General features: G+C 35.8%; 1 pseudogene; it reads left to right on the forward strand.

Moving 5' to 3' along the window:
• Nucleotides 1-19685, forward strand: part of LOC144227591 (actin, cytoplasmic 1-like) — a 36437-nt pseudogene that overhangs the window by 11950 nt on the left and 4802 nt on the right.

The raw sequence follows: 19685 nt of genomic DNA on the forward strand, positions 1-19685 counted from the left end.
AGGAGTGTTTTTTAGTTCTGGCTGGGGTGCTGACTTTGAACTAGGTGCCCCCAATCCCAGAAGGTGCCAGAAAAAACTGCTCTGCACCGCTTCTGGCACCATCCCCAGCAGGGGTGGCGGTGGTGGCGGTGGCGGCACATCGGACCTGAAGCTGCTACGTTCCCCCCATGCGGGGCTAGGAGGCCTCAGATCCCAAGTTGTATCATTTCTTGACCCTGGCGGATCTGAGGCTGAAACACTTCCTCTACCCCCACTCAACCCCCGGCAGCTGGGAAGCAGCGACCTGCGGGACTGTTTAGGGCAGCATAAACAAAGCCACGGACTGGGATCTGGAAACAAGGCAGGGCGTGGGGCATAGAACTCAGCCCACCTTGGCTACATCCTCAGCACAGGGAGATCGGACCCAAAGGAGTGATTTGCAATGCTTGATTGAGAAGGGACTGGGGCGACGCCATTCTTCTCCCCACAAGCACCAAGGCAGGTCCTCTGAGCGGCCAGCGGGACACAGTGGAGGCAAGACCTGCCTACGCCAAACCACACCTATCCCCGCCAGAGAGCTGTTTTGTTGTTGTTGTTGTTTTTACCTGAGCTTGGATTTGCGTGTTTATTGGTTTTGTCTGTGCGTTTGTGTACCTTTGTTCCCTCTGTGGTTGTCTGTTTTCTTTTTCCATGGCTACCTCAAGAAACAAGCCAAAGTACACATGGTGTAGAGTCTCAAATACCACTATGAGTAGGGAAAGAAAATAACCAAACGCTCAGCAAGAGAAACCAAGAGACACCATTCAAAAAACACTTCCTGAACAGACAGGCCCTGAACAGTCGAAGAGCCCTCTTTAATACACCAGAACTCTCAGGGACCAAGTGTACAACAAGCTTTTAAAATTAACAAGAGATATAAAGCTAACCAAAATGACAAAATGGAAGAACTCTCTTCCAGAGAAATTCCAGGAAGAAATGACAGCTAAAGAACAGCTCAAAACAGATATAAGCAACATAACTGAATAAGAATTTAAAACAATAATTATAAAATTAATCGCTGGGCTTGAAAAAAGCATGGAAGACATCAGAGAAAATATTGCTACAAACACTGTGGAGCTCAAAAATATTTATGATGAATTAAAAAAATGCTGTAAATGAGATACATAATAAAATGGAGGCATCCAGTGCACGGATTGAAGAGGCAGAAAGGAGAATAAGTGATTTAGAAGACACAATTATAGAAAAAGAGGAAGCTGAGAAAGAGATAAACTGATCCAGGAACATGAAAGAAGAGTTTGAGAGCTCAGCGATACAATCAAGTGGAACAATATCTGTATCATAGAAATCCCAGAAAAGGAAGAGAGAGGGGAAGGTGCTGAAGGAGTCCTTGAACAAATTATAGCAGAGAACTTCCCCAACCTGGAGAGGGAAGTAGATGTTGAAATTCAAGAGGCACAGAAAACTCCCCTCAGACATAACTTGAACTGATCTTCTGCACGACATATCATAGTCAAACTGGCAAAATATAAGGACAAAGAGAGAATTTTGAAAAGAGCTAGGGAGTAAAGGGCGCTAACATACAAAAGGAAACCTATCAGAGTGGTGACAGACCTATCTACTGAAACTTGGCAGGTCAGAAAAGAATGGCAGGAAATCTTCAATGTGATGAACAGAAAAAATATACAGCCAGGAATTCTCTATCCAGCAAGCCTGTTATTCAGAATAGAAGGAGACATAAAAATCTTTCCAAATAAACAAAAATTGAAAGAATTTGTCACTACTAAGCCATCCCTACAAGAAACCCTGAGGGGGACTCTCTGAGGGAAATGTTGCAAGGGATGCAAGATACTAGAGACACGACCACAAGAATGAATCCCACAAATGACACAATGACTCTAAANTTTTAAAAAATAGACAAAATTGACAAACCTCTAGCCAGGCATCTCAAAAAGAAAAGAGAGAGCACTCAAATAGACAAAATCATGAATGAAAATGGACTTATTACAACCAATCCCTCATAAACACAAGCAATTATCAGGGAATACTATGAAAATCTGTATGCCAGCAAACTGGACAATTTAGAAGAAATGGACAAATTCCTAAACACACACTCATTACCAAAATTCACACAGGAAGAGATAGGCAATCTGAACAGACCCATAACTAGTGAAGAAATCGAATTAGTTATCAAAAATCTCCCAACAAATAAGAGCGCTTGGCCAGATGGCTTCCCTGGGGAATTCTACCAGACATTTTAAACAGACTTAATACCCATTCTTCTCAAGCTATTCCAAAAAATAGGAAGGAAAGGAAAACTTCCAGAATCATTTTATGAAGCCAGCATCACTTTGATTCCCAAGCCAGACAGAGATCCAGCAAAAAAAGAGAACTGCAGGCTAATATCCCTGATGAATACAGATGCAAAAATCCTCAACAAGATACTTGCAAATCGAATTCGACAACACGTAAGAAGAATTATCCACAAAGATCAAGTGGGATTCATTCCTGGGCTACACGGCTGGTTCAATATTCGCAAATCAATCAATGTGATACATCACATCAACAAAAGAAAAGACTAAAACCATATGATCCTGTTGATAGATGCAGAAAAAGCATTTGACAAAATACAGCATCCCTTCTTAATAAAGACCCTAGAGAAAGTCAGGATAGAAGGAATTTACTTGAACATCATAAAAGCCATCTGTGAGAAGCCCTCAGCTAACATCGTCCTCAGTGGGGAAAAACTGAGAGCTTTCCCCCTGAGATCAGGAACACGACAGGGATGTCCACTCTCACCACTGTTGTTTCAGAATTGGCATCAAAATTGGCAAAGAAGTAGTCAAACTCACTTTTCGCAGACGACATGATGCTTTACATAGAAAACCCGACAGACTCCACCAGAAGCCTACTAGAGTTGATCCATGAATTCAGCAAAGTTGCAGGATACAAAATCAACATACAGAAATCGGTTGCATTTTTATACACCAACAATGAAGCAACAGAGAGAGAAATCAAGAAACTGATCCCATTCACAATTGCACAAAAANTGATAGAACTTGAGGGTGTTAGGCTGAGCGAAATAAGTCAAGTAGAGGACAGATACCATATGTTTGCAAGTATAGGAGGATTAGGAGGAACTTAACGGAGGACCATGGGGGTTAAGATGGGGAAAATAGTGGGGGAGAGGGAGCGAGGCAAACCATGAGAGACTCTAGAATGCCGAGAACAAACTGAGGGCAGATGGGGGGGTGAGGGGTAGGGGGATGATGGGCATGGAGGAGGGCACTTGTGGGAATGAGCACTGGGTGTTCTATGAAAACAAAATTGACAATAAACTATTTTAAGATAACAAACAAAAAGAAACAAAGAAAAAAAGAAAACATTACAAAGTTTTTTCAAATTGTTTAATAACACTTAGGTCAGTTCTGTCCTCTCTATTCTGTCCATTCTTGTGTACGTCTATCCTTTCTTCAATATTGCAATGTCCCAGTTATAGCAATTTCTAATTGCTTAGGGTAAGAATAAGGAGTAAGTCCTCAAACTTTATTATCTTTTCCCCATAATTGTTTTTTTCTATAGTGTTTCCTTGACTTTCAAAATAACTTTAGAATTAGCTTGTTTATTACTGTGAAGAAAGATTGCTCCTAATTTCATGGGAATTGTTTTAAATCTATAGATCTAATCGGAAGAATTGATACCATTACATTTTTGAGGTTTCAGTCTATGAACACACTATGTTTTTCCATGTATTTGAATTTTCCTTTGTTTCTTTCATTAGTGTTTTGTAGTTTACCATGTATAACTGTTGCTTATCTTTTGTTATTTACACTTAAGTACTTTATTTATTTTGTTTTAGTAAAATTAAAAAATTTTCAAATTCCAAAAAAGAAGTCAATGATATGCCCGTACAACTCCAGATCAGACTAGTTACTTCAGAAAATACCTGGAAAATGGTGAAAAGTCAAGTTTTAAGGTAAAAAGATGATACTAATAAAGGGAATTTCTGTCTCTCTTTTTCTCTTTCTTTTGTTCTGTGCCAGTATACACAGTTAAAGACACACACAGGCAATTAACAAGGATAAGCTCAAGATGAAAATTCTTTTTTTCTAAGAATGTTCTCTGAAGAGGTCTAGATAGTAAAAATGAAACAAATTACCATTCAATAAGGCAAATTTATTCAGCATCAATAGTGTTTTAGTTTAAGAAGATATTTTGATAATTTTAATAAAGGAGGTTTATGTGTTATTAAGAAACTAATTTTTATTACACATAATAGTTCTTCTGTGTCTTTCCTGACACAGCATATTGCTATCTTCCCATAGTCTCTGAGATTTTGACGTTTGTTATGGAAAATGATAAGCTATATGAGAAGTGGGTTTTTTTAAAAATTTTTAAATGTCTTAATTTTTTTTTGAGAAAGAGAGAGGGAGAGCGAGGGGGAGAGAGGGAGAGAGCAGGGAAAGGGCAGAAAGAGAGGGAGGTACAAGATTGGAAACAGGCTCCGTGCTATCAATAGAGAGCCTGATGCATGGCTCAAACTCATGAACTATGAGATCACAACCTAAGCCAAAGTAGGATGCATCACTGACTGAGCCACCCAGGTGCCCCAAGAAGTGTTTTTTTTTTTTAATGTACAATTTAGTGGTTTATTACTGTGTTTGTAGAGTTGTACAACCATCATTGCCATCTAATTGTAGAACATTTATATCATGGCAAAATGAAATCCCATTAACAGTAACTTACCATTCCCTCCATCCCCCAGCTCCTGACAACTACTAATTTGCTTTCTTTCCCTCTGGATTTGCCTATTTTGGCCATTTAAATTGAATCATATAATATATGGTCTTTTGTAATTGGTTTCTTTCACTTAGCATAATGTGCTTAGTGTTCATTATATATATATATATCAATATCTCAGTCCTTTTCATGGCTGAATAATATTCCATTGTATGGATATGATTTATTATCAGTAAAGCTGCTATGCTCATTTGTGTACAGGTTTGGACATATGTTTTCAATTCTCTTGAGTAAGTACCTAGGAATAGAAATTTTGGGTCATATGATTAGCTGTTTGAAGGGCCACCAAACTGTTTTCCAAAGTGGTTGCATCATTTTACAAGAACTATGTATAAGGTTTCCAATTTTTCTTCATCCTTGCTGGAATGGCATTTGTTATGATTTGTCTTTTTTATTTTAACAATCCTAGTGGATGTGAGGTGGTATCTCCTAGTTTTGATTTGCATTTTCATGATAACTAATGATGCTGAGCATTCCTAGGGGGAATATCTCCCTTGGGGAAATATTTATTTAAAGTCCTTTGCTTGGGTTATTCATCTTTTAATGGTTGATTTGTGAGTCCTTTATATATTCTGCATACAAGACATCTATCAGGTGTAGATTTGTAAATATTTTCTGTATGAGGATTGTCTCTTTACTCCTTTGATAGTTGGCTTTTTAAAAATTGAGGTATAATTGACATATATTAGTTTTAGTCACATAACATAATGATTCAATGTTTGTAAATATGGTGAAATGATCACTACAATTAGTCTGTTGATAGGGTGTTTTGCATACAGCATTTAATTTTAATAAAATATAATTTGCTGTATTTCTTCCTTTGTTGCTGGTGTTTTTGGTGTCATTTTCAAGCCATTGCCAAATCCAAGTTAAAGACATTTATTCTAAAAGTTTCAGCTAGAGTTTTATAGTTTTAGCAATTCTGTTTAAGTCTATGAACAATTTCAAGTTAATATTTGCATATTTTGTGAGGTAAAGGTCTAAATTTGTTCTTTTGCATGAGAATGTCCAGTTATTTCAGTACCCTTTCCTTCCCTCCCCCTACCCCCCATCATTGTATTGCCCTGGCACTCTTGCCAAGAATCAGTTGATCATAAATATAAGGAATTGTTTCAGGACTCTCAAGTCTATTTTGTTAATAGATATGTCTTTCCTTTTGTGAGTACCATGTTGTCTTGATTACTGTAGCTTCATAATAAATTTTTCCCCAACTTTATTGAGATATAAAGACACACAACATTATATAAGTTTAGAGTATACAGTGTGATAATTTGATACATGTATATATTGGAAAATAATTTCCACAATAAGGTTAGTTAACACACCATCACTTCACATAATTACCATTTTCTTTTGTTGTGAGAACATCTAGGATGTAGTCTCTTAGCAACTTTCAAGTATGTAATACAGTGTTGTTAATTATAGTCATCATGCTTCACATTAGATCCTCCAGAATTTATTTGTCTACAACTGGAAGTTTATAGTCTCTGACCAACATTTCTTCATTTTCTCCAGATCCTGGCAACTACTATTCTACTCTCTTTTTCTATGAGTTTGGCTTTTTTAGATCCATACAGTATTTGTCGTTCTCTGTGTAATCACACAGTGTAATGCCTCCAAATTCCATCAATGTTGTTGTGAATGGCAGAATTTTTTTCTTTTTTTTGTGTGTCTGAATAATATCCTACTGTAAAAATAGTGGTAAAAACATACACTTCAGTTATTTCCATGTCTTGGCTATTGTGAATAATGTTGCATTAAACATGGGAGCACAGATATCTCTTTGAGATAGTGATTTCATTTTTTTCTTTGAGAAATAAACCCAGAAGTGGGATTGCTGGATCATTAGAAGTTTTATTTTTAGTTTTTTGAGAAACCTTCTTGCTGTTTTCCATAGTGGCTATACCAATTNTCTTGCCAAGAATCAGTTGATCATAAATATAAGGAATTGTTTCAGGACTCTCAAGTCTATTTTGTTAATAGATATGTCTTTCCTTTTGTGAGTACCATGTTGTCTTGATTACTGTAGCTTCATAATAAATTTTTCCCCAACTTTATTGAGATATAAAGACACACAACATTATATAAGTTTAGAGTATACAGTGTGATAATTTGATACATGTATATATTGGAAAATAATTTCCACAATAAGGTTAGTTAACACACCATCACTTCACATAATTACCATTTTCTTTTGCTGTGAGAACATCTAGGATGTAGTCTCTTAGCAACTTTCAAGTATGTAATACAGTGTTGTTAATTATAGTCATCATGCTTCACATTAGATCCTCCAGAATTTATTTGTCTACAACTGGAAGTTTATAGTCTCTGACCAACATTTCTTCATTTTCCCCAGATCCTGGCAACTACTATTCTACTCTCTGTTTCTATGAGTTTGGCTTTTTTAGATCCATACAAGTATTTGTCGTTCTCTGTGTAATCACACAGTGTAATGCCTCCAAATTCCATCAATGTTGTTGTGAATGGCAGAATTTTTTCTTTTTTTTGTGTGTCTGAATAATATCCTACTGTAAAAATAGTGGTAAAAACATACACTTCAGTTATTTCCATGTCTTGGCTATTGTGAATAATGTTGCATTAAACATGGGAGCACAGATATCTCTTTGAGATAGTGATTTCATTTTTTTCTTTGAGAAATAAACCCAGAAGTGGGATTGCTGGATCATTAGAAGTTTTATTTTTAGTTTTTTGAGAAACCTTCTTGCTGTTTTCCATAGTGGCTATACCAATTCACATTCCCAGTAGCAGCACACTAGGATTTCCTTTTCTCTACATCTTTGCGGGCATTTGTTATCTCTTGTCTTTTTGATAATAGTCATTTTAACAGGTGTAAGGTGATAACTCATGGTTTTGATTTTCATGATGATTAGTGATGTTGAACATCTTTCTAGGTACCTGTCATCCATTTGTATGTCTGCAGGTCTTTTGCCATTTTAAAATTAGATTATACTTTTTGTGCTGTTAAATTTTATGAGTTCCTTATATATTTTGATATTAATTGCTTACCATGTATATATGGCTTATAAGTATCCTATTCGATAGAGGTTTGATTTGTTTCATTTAGATATCATCCTACTTATTTTTTTCATTTTTATTTTATTTATTAATTTTTTTGCTTTTGGTATCATAAACAGAAAAATCATTTCCAAGACCAATGTCAAAGAGCTTTTTCTCTATGTTTTCTTCTAGGAAAGTTTTACATTCAGGTCTTATGTCTTTGATCTGTTTTCAATTACCTTTCATGAGTCCTATAAGACTGGGGTCCAATTTTATTCTTTTACGTGTTGATAGCCAGTTTCCCCAGCATGATTCATTGAAAAGACTGTCTTCTCCAAATTGAGTATTCTTGGCTCCCTTGTTAAATATTAGTTGACCGTATGTGCATAGTTTTATTTCTGTGCTTTCAGTTTTGTTCCATTGATATATGTGACTGTTTTTACCTTAGTACCATACTGTTTTATTACTATAGTTTTGGATTATAGTTTGAAATCAGGAGTGTGATTCCTCTAGGTTTGTTCTTTCTCAAGATTGCTCTATTTGAGATCTTTTATTGCTCTGTACAAGTTTTAGGATTTTTTTTATTTCTGTGGAAAATTGGAATTTTGATAGAGATTGCCTTGAATCTATAGATGGCTTTGGGTAGCATGGACATTTTAAAAATCTTAATTTTTCCAATCCATGAACATGATATCATTCCATTTGTACCTGCCTTCTTCAATTTGTTTCATTAATATCTTACAATTTTCAGTGTACATATCTTTTTTCTTTTTGGTTAAATTTATTTCTAAGTATTTGATTGTCTGATACTATTGTAAATGGGATCACTTCTTTATTTTTCTTTCAGATAGTTTGTTCCTAGTGCATGAAATGCAAGTGATTTTTGTATGCTTATTTTGTATTCTGCATCTTTACAGAATTCATTTATTCTAATTTTTTTGGTAGAATCTTTAAGGTTTTCTGTGTATACAATCCTGCCATCATCAAACAGAGACCATTTTACTTTATCCTTTCCAATTTGGGTGTCTTTTTTTTTTTTTCTTGCCTAATTACTCTCACTTGGATTTCCATTACTATATTGGATAGGAATCGTGAGAGTGGGCACCCTTGTCTTGTTCTTTGTTTTAGAGGAAAAGCTTTTCAGCTTTTCACTGAGTATTATATTAGTGGTGGTTTGTCATTTGTAGCTTTTATATTGAGATATGTTTCTTCTACACCCATGATTTTGAGCTTTTATTATGAAAGGATTTGGATTTTTTTTCAGATGTTCCTTCTGCATGTATTGAGAGGATTGTAGGATTTTCATCTTTTATTCTAATAAGGTGGTGTATCAAGTTTATTGATTTGCACATGTTCAACTATCCTTAGATCCCAAGAATAAAACTCAACTTGTCCATGGTGTTTGATCCTTTTAATGTACTGCCAAATTTGATTTGTTGAGAATTTTAGTATCAGTGCTCATTGGATCTGTTGACTCTAGTTTTCTTCTCCTATAGTGCCTTTATCTGGTTTTGGTATCATGATAATGCTGGCCTTATAAAATGAGTTTGGAAATGTTCCCTCCTTTTTAATTTTTTGGAAGAATTTGAGAAGGATTTGTATTAATTCTTCCTCAAATGTTGGTAGAATTCCCTAGTGAAGTCATCTAATGGTGTTCTTTTCTTTGTTGGGAGGTTTTTGATTACTGATTCAATTTCCTTACTTGTTATTGGTCTGTTCAGATTTTTCTTCCTAATTTAATCTTGGTAGGTTGTATGTTTCTAGGAATTTATTAATTTTCTTCTGGGTTGTCCTATTTGTTAACATTCAGAGTAGCCTTTTATAGTTCTTTATATTTTTATGATGTCAGTTCCGATGTTGCCTCTTTCATTAATTTTTTTTTTTTTGGAATCTTTTAAATTCTTGATTAGTCTAGCTAACAGTGTGTAAATTTTGCTTATCTTTTTAATAAACCAACTTAGTTTTGTCAATTTTCCTTTGGGTCTCTATTTCTGCTCTAATGTTTATTATTTTCTTCCTTATGCTAACTTTGGGCTTATTTTGTTCTTCTTTTCTAATTCCTTGAGCTGTAAAATTTGGTTATTTATTTCAGATCTTTTTTTTTCTTAATTTAGGTATTTATTACCATAAACTTTTCTCTTCAACTGCTTTTGCTTCATTCTGTAAATTTTAGTGTTAGGTTTTTATTTTCATTTGTTTCAAGATTCTTTCTTATTTCCCTTTTGATTTCTTCCTTGACCCATTGGTTTTTCAGACATGTGGTGTTTAGTTTCCATGTATTTGCAAAGTTTCCAGTTTTTTTTCCTGTTATTGATTTCTAGTTTCATGCTCAGTGTAGTAAAAAAAGATACTTGATATGATTTCCATCTTAAATTTATTATTTCTTGTTGCCTTCTGTTCTGTTAATATTTGCTTTAAATATTTATATGTTTCAATGTTGGGTGCATATATGTTTACAATTGTTATATCCTCTTGATGAATTGATCCGTTTATCATAATAGAGTTACATGTTTTAGTCTCTTGACAAATTTGGCTGAAGGTTTCTTTATCTGAAATATGTGGAGCCATTACAGTGCATATTCAGTCTCTTTTAGTTACCATGTGCATGGGATATATTGTTGGATCTTGTTGGTTTTTGGATTTTTTTGGTTTTTTTGTTTTTGTTTTTTTGCTTTTTAGTCCATCCAGCCACTCTGTCTTCTGATTGGAAAATTTAATCCATTTACTTTAATTTTTCATGGATAAAATATTACTAACCTTTGATTGGTAGAAAATTACTATTGTTATTTTGTTAATGATTTCTGACTATTTATTTAGTTCCTTGGTTCTTTTTTCCCTTTTTGGTGTCTTCCTTTGTGATTTTTTTCCTTTTTCTTTTTCTTCTTTTTTTTGTAATGGTATGCTTTAATTCTTTTCATTTTTTTCTTTTGTGTATCTACTGTAAGTTTGTTTTTTGTGGTTACCATGAGGCTTACTTATAATATCTTATAGATATAACAACTATGTTAAGCCACTAACACTTTATCTTTAATCTCATACAAAACTCTGCCATTTTAATTCTCCTTCCCCCACATTGATGTCATATTTTATATCTTTTTATATATTGTGTATCCATTAACAAATTATTGTAGCTGTAGTTATTTTTAATATTGCTTTTTTTAAACTTTTATACTAGAGATAAAAGTGCTTTATACACACTATTACAGTGAGTTTCACTATATATTTCCTTTTACCAGTGAGCTTTATACTTTCATATATTTTCATGTTGTTACTTAGTGTTGTTTCACTTCAACTTGAAGAACTCCTTTAGCATTTCATGTAAGACAGGATTAGTGGTAGAAAAATAAAAACCTCTCCCATTGCTTTTTGCTTTATCCTTTTCTTCACTCATTCGTTCCTTCCTTCTTTCCTTTCTTTTTCTGGAAATGTCTTTATCTCCCCTTCATTTCTGAAGGGCATTTTTGCCAGGAATAGTATCCTTGATGGTAGTTTTTTATTACCTGTTATTTACAATATAAATAACAGAAATATTAGTAATTATGAATCTTTGGTGAAATTAAAACTGAGAGTTGTGCTTTCAGATCTACCTCTATGCCAGAGAGTGAACTCTCTGAGATTCACTTTCCCCACCTGTGTATAATATGTGTGGTAGGAATAAACTGTCCACAGATACTTACTGGATCTAAATTCTTATGACTCCTGGAACAACATACATAGAAGCTGATGCACAGATTTCACACATGCCTTATATTCACGTGTGGGAGCCTGTAGAGCCAAAGATTCACTACTATTTTTATGGCCTCTTAAATAGTATTATTCAATTACAGTAAGAAGACAGGAGAGGCAGGTGTCTAGGGGGAAAAAAAAGAAGTGCTATATTATCAGATGCACTTGACAAGGTTGAAAATACAGTAGTTTTAAGAGGAAATTAATAGCTCTGCAAGAATTCATGGAATGAACCTAGTATGAAATTGATAGAAATGTAAGCAAATTTTTAAATATTAGGCAACTAATAACCCTAGGAAAAACAAAGTTGTTATAAAAGAGCAAATGTAATAGTAGTATACTAGGTTGGTTAATAATAAACAATATTTATACAGTAGTAATTATGTAATTAGTAAATGCTAATTTTAGTGAAAGTAAATGTAACTATATCTGTAGAAATGAGGGGGGTAAGTTGGGTGGTACTGTAAAGTAATTAATATATCTATTATAATAGGATATAAGTAATCTTAACATTTGAACAGCTAGATATAGCAGTTCAACCAAAATAATTGGCAATATAGAGATAAACATCAAACGAAACAGCTGAAGAGTAAGAGCATCTCTGAGAATAAGAACTACAGCAGACGGAATGGGCAGGGATTAGCTGCTTTTCACTGTAAGACTTGAAGAGCTCTTTAACTTTCTAAAGTTCCTAGAGTTGCTTTTTATTGTAAGACTCGTAGAACAATTTTACTTTATAAATTAAAAATATATTTAAAAAATTTGTCATAAATAATGTACATTCATTTCTACCATCTTACAATTTGAACTTCTGGTGTAACCATTATCATCCTCAACATCATCCTCATCATCTATTAAACAACTTACAGACATAAAAATTTTCCACATTTATCATATTCAATCATTTTCATTAATCTGTGAGTTGGATAGAACATATTTCAATATCTCCCTATTTTACCAATAAAGAAATATAGATAATGTGACTTGTCCAAGGTTAAATAATTAGTGATAAGCCAGTAAATAGCCAATGATAAGCCCAAAATTCAGAACTTCTATTTTCCAAACTTGGGTTCTTTCCTTCATAACTATGTTCTTTCAGAATCTTTCACTGGTAACATAGAAATTAATAACTGTATTTTAATTTACCTTGGAAAATCGTAAGAAGAACTTGTCATAGAGTCCTCATGCTAGGACCTCAAAATATCATCCAGTTTTAATGGGTAAAAAAAGCATTTTTTATTTTTCTTATATCTTTTTCCCCCCTTTCTCCTTTATTCTCTGAGAATTCTTGCCACAAAAACACACTGGCAATTGATATAATCAATTTTCTAAAAAGTCACTTTAGAGAACTTCATTATTTCTATTAATACTACTACTATTAATAACAATAATAATCATGTTGTGCCCTTCTCCAGCACCTCTCATCCAGGGATCTCCGAATGCTTTTCAAACATTAATTAAAAATCCTCTCGTTATCCCTGTGAGTTCCTAGGGCAAGGAGAGAGGAGGAAATCGTATCTGCTCTGACATTAATTAAGCTCTCCCTCGGCTTGCAAACTAGGTAAATAGCTTTTCTTCCCCCCATTAACAAACAAGCCGGCTCTCCATGATGATTATCACAGATGTTCACAAGTGAGAAGAGAAATTACTTCTGCTGGGCACTGAGGAGAGGGACTGACATACTTGCCAGACTTGGCTGCTGAGGTTTTGCTTTCTAACAGTGGTTTCCAGACCTGGGCTATCAGCAACATGGCCTTAGGAGCTTTGCAAATATACCTGTATCTGGGCCATTTACACTCCCTTCCCACAGTTCTTAATAGGTAAAAATTAGGGCTCAGGAATCTGAATTTTTTAAACTTCCCTTACACAAATTACACAAATGATTGTTTAAGAACAATCATTTTAAGTGGCATGTTCATTATTAATGTATCTCAAATATTGAAAGTGTCTTTCCTGTGCTTTGCTTTCTTGGCTAATAGTTTGGGACATGTATATCTAGACCACAGTTTCTCAAAATATGATCTTTGGATTTTTTTTTGTTTGTTTAGTTTAAAATGTGTAGGAAACTTGTCAATGATACAGATGTATTGGAATACATAGTTCTTTTTTTTTAATATTTATTCTTGAGAGAGAGAGAGAGAGAGAGGGAGACAGAGCATGAGTGAGGGAGGGGGAGAGAGAGAGAGATGGAGACACAGAATCTGAAGCAGGCTCCAGGATCTGAGCTGTCAGCACAGAGCCTGACACAGGGCTTGAACTCATAAGTCATGAGATCATGTCCTGAGCTGAAGTCAGATGCCCAGCTAACTGAGCCACCCATGTGCCCCTGAATAGTTCTTACATACATTTATATTTCAGGGAGATAAGACTTATAAATGACAATTTATTCTTATTTTACTTATACAAAGGTGGGGAAACTGAGTCTCAGTTCACTGTGGGAGTTCACATTTCTACAGATCACCTCACAGCCCATGGGTAGTAGAGGCAGACTTGAAAGCATGTCTCACAACTCAGCATCCAGGTCTCCAGGACTCATCCCCAGAAGGACACAGACAACCTCAGTGTAAACTTGTCCCTTGTTTGTTATTCTAACTCCCTTGTTTTTAGCAAGGTGGGTTAAAAACAGAAGTCTGATGTTGAAAAATGTTATTCTTCCAATCCCTGAGAGTAAGAAAAGGAAAGAAGCTAAGACATTTGCCTTATTGGTGAACTGCCTTCCTTCCCTGCTTTGTGTCTCTTTGTTCTTATCCTCTGGCTTCTGCAAATGTCTGGTGGCATGACAGGGACCAGGTGGTGGACAAGGAGTCTGATGTGGCTATTCAGAGGAGTAGAAATAATTTGAGTATGCCATGAAAGACTGTTTGCAAAAAAAAAAAAAAATCATGGCACTTAGTCTATATTTTATGTCCAAGTTCTATAAAACTTTCAGAGACCCTTCCTTCCAGAATATTCTCTGGGACAGTTTGATTAAGTCCACTGTGATAGGAGGAGACCCAGGGTCAGTTATTCATTTCTTAAGATACCTGTGTCATTAGTGAGTCTGGAAAAGAAGATCCTAGGGATCCTCTCACCCCATAGATGATTGGTCACCTGCTTTAGTGGTCTGTGGTCCTTCTGTATTGGATGATGGTGAGTGGCAGGGGACTTTGGGTGTGTGGATAGGGGAACACCCTAATTTGTGTTCCCTAGATGAGGAAGAGGGGAAAGAGGAAAAGGTGCTAATTAATTGAGGAACCACAAAGGGAGTAACTGTCTTTTCTTATCACTTTTCATCCTTATAAGAATATTGTGGGCAAGTTCTATCAGTCACATTTTGTAGATTAGGAAAGCAAGACTCAGAGAATTAGGTACCTTGCAGAGTTATGAGTAAAATTGAGTCTTATACAGCTTTATGCTTTCCATGCTTTCTTAATGCCTGGAAAGATTCTTGCTCGCAAAACAAAGACAAGTGTCTCTTACTTCAAAGTCCACACTCTCCCTGTGTACCTCAGCACCTGCCCACACAGAATTTTCTTGGAGTTTTGGTTGAAGTAAATAGAACTTTTTCTTTTTTATCCAGTTGCATTAGCACTAATAGCAATGAATCGTTCAGAAAACAGAATGCAATCATGAATGTTTTTCATATATTCCAGAATAAAAAGCAAGCAAAGCCATGCACTGTATGCATGCTCTAGCAGAGCCCTGTGGCCTAATGTCCTGAGTCTACAACTCAGAAGCTCATGGATTTCTAGTCCCTGCCAGACCACTGCTTTTGGTAAACAGAGAGTGAGTCATTTGATCATGCTGTGCCATCCTTCCTCCTCCTGCAGAGCAGGGTAATTAGTGTTTGTCACCCATCTATGTCAAAGGGGTGTGGTGAGGGTAACCTCATAATTATGAGGTTCTGGGCAAATATAAAAACCCACATGGTGGTAATATTGCCACTCATCCCAGGTTGGCGATCAGCTTGTTGGGTTGGAGAATTTGCAACCCAGCAAATGCTTGCTACTTGGTGGTTTACAAGTCTGGAATGTTAGTGCTGGAAGAAATTCCTAGAGATTACCTAATATGAACCCCGCTGTTTAAAGCTGGGAAACAGCCCTACAGTGGTATAGGGATTTCATCAAGTCACACAGTGAATTTGAGACAAACAGGGATTAGAGCCCAAGTCCCCTGACTCCTGCCTACACTTTAACTGTCCTGCTGCTTTTGGGGAGGATCCTGACCCCTGTCTGGAGAGAGTGGCTACAGTTGAAAGCAGGCTTGGGATACAACTGCTGGAGGCTGCCTTTCAGGTCAGACACACACCATTCACTTTCAGCTGAAAACCTCATTCAAATACAACTGGGCGAGCCAGGCAAACCAGATGGGTAATTGCCTGGAGTGTGTAGGGAGATGGTGGAGAATGTGGTTCACTGAGTACCCAAGGAGGTTTGGCACACTATCATTTCCAGCCATCCAGAATGTGAATGGCTAAACCCCAGTGGTCTGATCCTGTCAGATTAGTTTTATTTAACAGAGACATGCATCTGAGCCAAGCTGTGCTCTGTACTTTGTTATGCATAAACTTGCAGAGATGAAATTTATTTGGAGAAGTTGGAAAGATAGATGTTAGAGAAGCGTACAAGTAGTTGTATCATTACCTTCATGAGAAAATCATTAAATCCCATTTTTTTCCTTCTTTCACATTTTTCTTCCTCCCATACATATTTATTTAGTGTCTACTATACTCTAGATAGACCGGGCTCTGCATATAGTGGTAAAAAAGATACACAAAGTTCTTGACTTAAAGATTGGTGACAGATGAAAAAAGAAAGTAAGTAATAACACAGAGTGGGCAAGATAGTTTCACAAAGGGATCAATGCTATGAAGAAGCTAAAGCAGAGTGATCTATTGCAGATTGATGGTGCCTCTATGAAGATGGAGTTTCAGCTGTAGTAAGGCCTAGCCACACAGAGATGAGAATAAGTGCAAAGGCCTGGAGGCAGAAAGAATTGGGTGAGTTTGAGGAATAAGAACAAAGCTATTAGTGCTGAAATATAATGAGATAGGGGGAAAACAGTAGGTCCTAAAGTTAGAAAGGTGGGTCATGTCATCTTGGCAACAGGAAAGACTTTGGATTTTATTCTAAGGCAAAGGGATATAAATGATGGGCTTTAAGTGTGTGTGTGTGTGTGTGTGTGTGTGTGTATGTATGTTGGGATATGTTGTGTTACATAAGATGATTGATTTTTTTGAAAAGAAAGTTCAGCAATGGAAATGACCTCACTTGTACAGTAGAGCAATCATGCAGGTGATAATGATTGCAACTAGAAGTGGCTGGTGCAGGAGAGATAAAAAGGAGTGGGTAGATTTAAAATGTCTTTTGGAGTTGAATCTTAAGTAACTTGTTTAGGGATTGCATGTGAGAGAGGAGAATGAGGGGAAGAGAGGAAATTGAAATGATGATAAATGTTGTACCTAAGCACCAAGTGGTTGGTTGAGATATTAGCAGGGAAGGAGTTCAAAAGTGCACATTGGGGATAGAATCAAGGGAATCAAGGTTCTGTTTGGCATATTGGGATTAATAAGATGATTAGATATTCAAGTGGAAATGTCAATCATAGATTTACAGTTAATTACAGATTAGAGTTTAGAGCTCATTGCAGAGGTCAGTGATGGAGATACAAATTCGATAATCTCCACAAATGGTATTAAAATAATGGGAAAAAATAATGGGCAAATATAAGCTCACCAAGGAAAGCACTGGAGATGAAGAATAGTAGGGCCTTGGAAGAGCCCTGGGGCACTCCAGCTTTTCAGTTTTGACTGAAGGGAAGGGCCAAAAAAAAAAAAAAAAAAAAAAAGACTGAGCAAAAGCGATTCAGATGTTAGGGAGAAAAGGAGCAAAATGTGGAGTCACAAAAATTAAGGATATGTTTTAAGAAGGGTTGAGTGACTGATGGTGTTTAATCTTTCCAAGAATTTGAGTGAGATAAAGAATTTTAACTGCCAAGTAAATTTGGAAACATGGTGGATTTCAGTGATAATTCCTAATAACCTTGATAAAAGGAATCAATAATGTGGGAAAGATAATGAGCTAAGGAGAGGTGGTATATGGCAGAAAGTGAAGACTGGACCATAAATAAGCCATTCAAGAACTTTTGCTTTGAAAAGAAGCAGAAAAGTACTCCAGAAACTGGAAGTAGACCATGGGATCAGTGGAGGTTGTGTGCAGTCAATAGAAATGGATGATAATGTGACATCATGAAGAATGTATATGCATTGGTGGGAATGATTCAGTAGCGAGGAAGAAATTGATTACCAGGAACTGAATGGATACCCTGAAAAGCAGAAAAAGAACGGGGTCTAGACACAAGTATCGGGTATGTAGGGAAGGCATACTTCATCCACTATAATGGAAACAGCCAGAAACTGTGAGAAAAGATCCAGGAAAGGAGGTGGACTCGGTGGTGGTAAGATATGGCAGTTTCTTTTAGTTACTTCCTTTTTCTCAAATATGAGGCAATATCATTAGCTGAGAGTATTTGTATATATGCATCTTTGGGGAATAGTGGTGCTAGACATTCAAGGAGAGAAAAAATATTAAAAGTCCATTTTGGTGAATAGGTGAGCAAATATATCCTGGAAATATATTTGAATTATTGAGAGACCCTTTGATTCTGTCATTATTTGCAAATAATTCTGGTTTTGATTTTCAAATTTAGACCTGACAGCATGGCTTATTTCTTTTCCCTAGTAACATGCAGCTTAACGGAGAAGAGCATAGAATAGGTAGATAGTTGGGTTTAACCAAGGTGGGGATTTATCCAGAGGAGCATGATCAAAGGAAAGTAGCAAGAGAGTTGAGTGAGTAACTAGTGAGTGATTATAATGATAATCCATGGGTTCGAAACAGTGCACAGAGGACAGTACCAATCTGAGAAGTGATAGATTGTGGAAAAGTGAAGTGTCACTGGATTTGGATGTATTAGAGATGCATGGTACAATGAAAGCATATATAATAGTATAATACAATATGATATATCTAGTAGAAATTTTGAAGGTGGTGCATTTATTCGATAAAAAGGGAAAGGATTTGACCAGGTGAGTGGGTAGTTGAAGAAAACTTCAAGAAAAGACCACAGTGAGTGAGGGGGTCATGGACTTGAGGGGTTAGGCTTGTGGTCTCTTTAACCAATACAGTCATGGTGGCTCCAAGAATGACAACTGGAGTGAAGTATGTATATATAAAAAAAGATTCATGTGTTGCTATTTTTCATGAATAATGTAGAAAGATCAGCATATTGGTAGAGAACTGCAAACAAACAAGAACAACAAAAGAACAGCAATGAGGCTTATTGGGTAGTAAAAGCTGGGAGTACAAATATCAAAGGAGCAGTGACATGGAGATACAGTAAAAGTGATCCACATCACATCAATGCATGCTCTTGTTAAATAATGATCAGCTTATTTTTAGTACATTCAGATGATTTTGAAAATTGGAATTCTGTACTTAAAGAGGATTCCCCACCATGAAGAATTTTATTGAATGTCATTTCTAGAAAATGTCCCTGAATCATCATAATTTGCCATAAAATGATAAAGACACCCTAATTTCCCAAGTCATAAATGCCTTTAATGCAATAAACTCCAAAATTAATGAGTTTGTGAAAATATGTAGTGTAATTATTTCAGGTACTACACCTGCTTTCTGTTGATATGAGGCAGTATATTCCCCAATTTAAATACTGACATGAGGCAGTATTTCCCGAAGATCAGTCTCTATGAAATATACAATGTATTGTTTCTTGATAACAATGTTGACCTACCTCTGATTAAAGTTGATACCTTAGAAATAGGTCAGTGATTGCATGTAATGAATACTGTCTTCTGTACTATATAGTCAATATATCTGCTTCTCAACCAAAGTACAAAAGTGAATTCTGTTTAATGCAGTATTTTACTTGACTAGAAAGCTGCTTAGCATGTCAGTCTCATAAAAATCCAATCTCTTTGCAATAAGGAGCAGCTCTCCAATATTGTAACCGCTACAGGGGGACAATAAAGGATGGTACAATTATATTTTCTTACCGGGGGTGACCTCTAGTGTGAAACGATGGCATTTTAGCATTCCTTGGGGTTTGAATTAACAATGCTTTACCAATTATGACAAATTTTCTTCTCCCCCCCCCCCCCCCCCCCC

Source organism: Crocuta crocuta, unplaced genomic scaffold, assembly GCF_008692635.1.
Source record: "Crocuta crocuta isolate KB4526 unplaced genomic scaffold, BGI_CrCroc_1.0 scaffold41, whole genome shotgun sequence".
NCBI classification, from domain to species: Eukaryota; Metazoa; Chordata; class Mammalia; order Carnivora; family Hyaenidae; genus Crocuta; species Crocuta crocuta.